Source organism: Fringilla coelebs (genome assembly GCF_963513975.1).
Source record: "Fringilla coelebs genome assembly, chromosome: 5".
NCBI classification, from domain to species: Eukaryota; Metazoa; Chordata; class Aves; order Passeriformes; family Fringillidae; genus Fringilla; species Fringilla coelebs.
Window position 1 is genome coordinate 62,260,508 of NC_140033.1, and position 5,064 is coordinate 62,265,571.

Genomic DNA, 5,064 nt, shown 5'->3' on the forward strand with positions numbered 1-5,064 from the left:
AAGGTGCTTGGAAGAGCCCACGGGAAGAGGTAAAGATTTACTGTGTGTCTGAATTGCCAAAGGCTCTGCAATAACAAAATCTGGGCACCTGTTCTTCTCCTTTTCTGTTCCTTTGTGACTAGGGACCTGCAAACACATTCTGCCCCACGCTGCCACATCACACTCTGTCAGGTTAAACACACACACCCTCCTCCAAACACACACACTCCTCCAAAATGTCTGCAGCAGGCATAGCCCACAGTGGTGTCAGGACAAACATCAAGGCCTGGGCCTTTGCCCACCCATCCTGATGCTGGGATGCCCTGCTAATGTTTGCTGAGATGTCTTGGAGCATTTCACTGGTGCCTGCTCTGGGCTACAGGCATTCCTTCTGGGAAGTGCCACAACTCTTCCACAAAAGGGAAGGGAACCCTGATCCCTGGTGCTGCTGTGCAGAACTCTCAGTGAGGGTCAGGTGCTCGAGCAGAAGACTGCAGTGCCACCTCCAGCACCCACAGCAGCCAGACACCCTCAGAGGCAGCAGATGGTGGATAGCACCTAATGTGAGAACCACACCAGTCTCTACCACAAATAAAACCACAAACAGCAGCTGGCAAGCAGGTGGGGTACACTCTCCAGCACCTCAGATAACACCAGAAATCCGTGCAGGCACAGTAAACCTCCTAACACTTCCTACCAAACCTGAGTTTTGCTCATCCCAAACCTTTGCAGCCCTGTTTGCCTTGATGGAACAGCTAGTGTCTATCTTCAGGGAGTCACAAATTTCCCTCTATTTGTAAATCCAACTAAACACCAATTATATGAGCCAAAAGAACACCAGTGTCAAAGCTGTTGCTGGCAGGGAAAATAAAAATCCTCCAGCTGACGGGAGCAACCAAAAGCACAGTGAAACTGCTGCTGGGACCCATCAGAATGATGCTGTGATCCCCCCTCAGAGGGCTGGGAGGCACAAAGGCCGTTCAATGTGCAGTGCTCCCTGTGACACCACCTGGGAATTCTCTCAGTAAGATCAGAGACCTTCTCTGGCTGAGAATTTTCCCTGCAGGTGAGAGTGGATCTATCTTATATTAAGCAAGATTTTACTAAATATTTTTTATTTAGTGAAGGTTTCTTACCTCTGTGGTGTCTCAGGCTCGGAGGAGAAGACCTTTTCTCTTTTCTGACTGTTTCTTCTCTGTTATTTAGTTTTTACAGTGCAGTTTGTTTGGGATCCAGCTCCCAGGAGTCAGATTTCCTCCTTTCTGGGCACAGCCAGGTCCCTCTCCGCCCACCTCCACAAGCCAGGGGTGGGTGCTGCAGGCAGGGTGCCCAAGTGCTGACCAGTGCTCGTCTCACTGCCTACCACAGGTGTTGGTGCTTACTCATCTCTTCTTGTGAGGATGACTCCAAGCAGGTGGAAGGAGGGTGCTGGGACACATCATTATTGAAATACCAGCAAGAGCTTAGCTCCTAGGTTTCATTTGGTGCCCATGTAAGGCACCTTTGCCATCCCCTGCCTGGGCACTGCAGCCACCAGCTCTTCTTAGGCCAGATAAAGCCAACTCAGGCACCAGCACCATGAGAAAAATAAGGTCTGCTTCATCCTTCTAAATTTCTTGATGAGGTGGCAAAATGGAGGGAGCATTCATGGCTTTAAACTGCCACAGGGATCCCAGCCTTGCTGTGCAGCAAATCTCAGTGCCAAGATAGCTGTGGGCTCTTGACTAGGAATGTATGTGCTGACCTTTACTACTCAGTGTGGGTATTGGTCTCATAAAGGTTTCCAAAATCCTTCTGTTTTGAATACATAGACTGAGCTGGCAGCAGTGGTGCACTAGCTTTATCAAAGTAACTCCCAAGCTGAATCTCATCCTTCCAAGCATCTGGAAGATATTTGCTACCAGCCAACACATGCTATCTCACAGCTTTGTTTTATATCTTCTTCTTAATAATATCTAATATTCAGCTGTTATTGGCATCTGCTGAATGAGCTGCACCCTCCAAGCTGCCAGATCCATACCATTATGTTTTCATTGCAAAAATTCCAACAGCGTGTGTGCAATGACAGCAGGGTGCAGATGTTTCAGCATTCCAGCCCCCCAGCAAAGAAGGGAAAAAAATGACCAAAATTCCAGTGAGGTTCAAAGCCACAAAGATGAGCTTTCAGGCCCAGGTGTTTGGGATTGCTCAAATGGATACTATGTCTATTACATTTTTCCAACCACCTCATGGTATTCTGCTTATTTCCCATGGAAAGGCAAAGGCTGGTCAGAGTGAAGAACAAATGGAAGTGCCTACATGCATGAAAGGTCCAGGGGAAACAAGAATGGGGCAGGGAAAAGTAATGTCTCCATGCTGGCCAAGGACACCATGTAGGTAAAGACTGAGGAAAGTGCTGTTTTCTGGAGGAGCCAGAGACTGAATCCCAAGAAACTGTTGACTCCTGGAGTTTCTGAAACCTCGGTCCAAAAGCTAGTTCATTATCACCAGTTCAGAGGACCTAAGAGACTGGACAGGAAGTCGATGCCTACCTTTTTTCATCTTCCACATGACAAAGTTGCCCTGGTGGGAGGGCATAGATGCACACAGAGCAATGGCTCTCACAAGAAGGAATAAAAAACCCAGGAAAGAATGGCTGTGAGGGACTAAAACCAGCTTGCTTGACTTCCTTGCCTTGCCTTTTCTCTCTACACGGTCATTCACTGAGCTTTGTTTAATGTTCGTTCCCTACAAAATGACTAAACTCATGCCACCAGTTCTCAGAAACAAGCTACACCCTGGCAATGGGATGAGCTTTGGGTCCAGAAGCACCCATTCCCCATAGGCACAGATCCTGAGTCTGCTGCAGAGGGGCAGGCTGAAATCCTGGCTTGGGCCAAGTAATCAAAAGTCACAGCTCTTCCAGCACTGGGTACAGTACAGTTTAAGACACTGGGCTGTTGTACCAAGGTCTATTAGTCTACAACAATGGTCTCTGCTGGACCTGACCACACCTGATGGCCACATTCACAGAACCAGCTAAACATGTTCCACTCAGCTAAGCAGCTGTGCAGGGAACAGGCCGTCACTGGTCTACTCCAAAATCCTCCTCATCTTCTGCAGGAAAACCTTTAAAAGCAAAGCACTCTCTGGAACATTTCTAGATTTTTAAAGAATTCTTAAAAAGAACCCAGATGAAACCCAGGGCTCTCTTCAAAGTGTAGCAGTGCAACCCTGCCTCTCAGCAATCTGAATGCTTCTGGAATATTAGTGGGCTTGGTCCTCTTGTGGAGTGGGGAAGCATCATTCCTGTATCACAAATGCAGTGCTGTGTTATTTGGTTGCACACAGAAAGACAGAGAACTGAATACAGAATTAAGCCTGATGTTTGAATTGCTGTTTGGTACAGTAAACAACAGACCACCTTGTCACCTGAGGTATTCACAGGATAACTTGTTTTTCTTGCTTAAAATGTAAGCCTTAGACAAAGAGCAAAACACCAAGAGGCTCTGAAAGGAGCGGATAATCTGTTTCTGGTAATCATCTTCTCAGTTACATGGAAGGCTGCAATTAAGATAAAATATGTGTTTGTGCAGAAAATTCGCCCACTGTTTCATAAAGCAAATTCTTTTCTCTGTGTTTGATAATGCATCAAACTACTTTGGCCATTCTTTCTGCAAGACAGCTTTTCTCCTGAGTAGGAATAGACAAAACAGGCTGGAAGGAAGAAATAAAGGTGATGTGCACATGCTGAGCAACTGTGACACCATCTGCAGTCGTGTCTGTGTAGCTTTTTCCTGTGCCACAGGTTACTTATGCCCAAAGAACTGGGGACCTGGGACCACGCATGGGTCACACACCTGTGCCCACCTCTTCTCAGCTCCAGCTGCTGCTCCGAGCCCAAACTGTTGAAAAGGTTAGTGTGGTTTCTTGAGGCCCCAAGGGAAAAACTGGGACTACTGCTTGGCTTGGGGCTGTATTTTCTCCCCTGTCACTGTAGCTGGAGGCGACTCTTAAGCCTGACTACTGCAGAAACATAACCTGTGTGGGTGATAACACTGTGTCCTGCTTGGAACACTCCCATGCGGGTTTTCTGGTGGAGCTGGGTATTAAGGCAGTGAGTTTTGAAAAAAAGGGCTTGTTCGGTCACACCCTTGGAAGGGAGCACTGTCCACTCCAAATCCCTTGGTGTACTCTGTTTTCTTTACATAGTTCAGGGTTAAAAAAACATAGCCTGTTATGATTAACATTATTCAGCTTGAAGGATTAGCAATTCATGAATATTTCAGAAGATCACAGTACATCAGTACTTCAAATTCATGCCAACTGTTTTGATTCCACTTTTCTTTCTGTTCATTAGATATTAGCATTTCTGCACAATCTGCTTTCACAACCCATCTTGAAAAATACAGCACATCTTGAGTCTCCAGTGACAAACAAGTCAATTGAGATAAATAAAATGGCTGCCAACGTGGAAACTTTTGTTTACGTAGCTCAAAACTAACACTTTTGTTAAGTGATGATGTGTGTACATTTCTATAATCCAGTGCTGTCAAGCCCTGGAGCAAATCAGATAAAAAGGGGGTTATTCTAGTAAAGCATGTAGAAAATTGCAAGCCTGCAATATGATCTGTCTTTGAGATGGTTTGCATTGTGCGCTCAATGAAGGGCTGAAATCCTATAAGGGACTTAATTACATCACATGATCAACCACAGACAAAACATATTTTCCTTGGAAAGAAACATACCACAACAACAAGGCAGCAAATGGAGCAGAACACATGTGAGTGGATTGTTAATAACTGATTTAATTCCAAAGCTGCATCTCCTCTTTTCAACCAAGCAGGAGGCAGCTGGCCCCATCAAATGCTGAGGACCAGGTACTTGCAGACATCAATGGAGTCTCAGCCAAGGGTCCAGCCAGACCAGCAGATACAGGCCATCTCTTAGCTGATACAGGAGGATATTGGAATGTAGCTAGGACATATTCATCTACAGCTCTTCTTTCAAGGGCCATGCCCCATTCTCTTTCATCCCACGTATCCTACTCTGTGAGTGAGCCACCGCAAGGAAACGGAGGCTGGTCTGAGGAGTGATGCAGTGGTT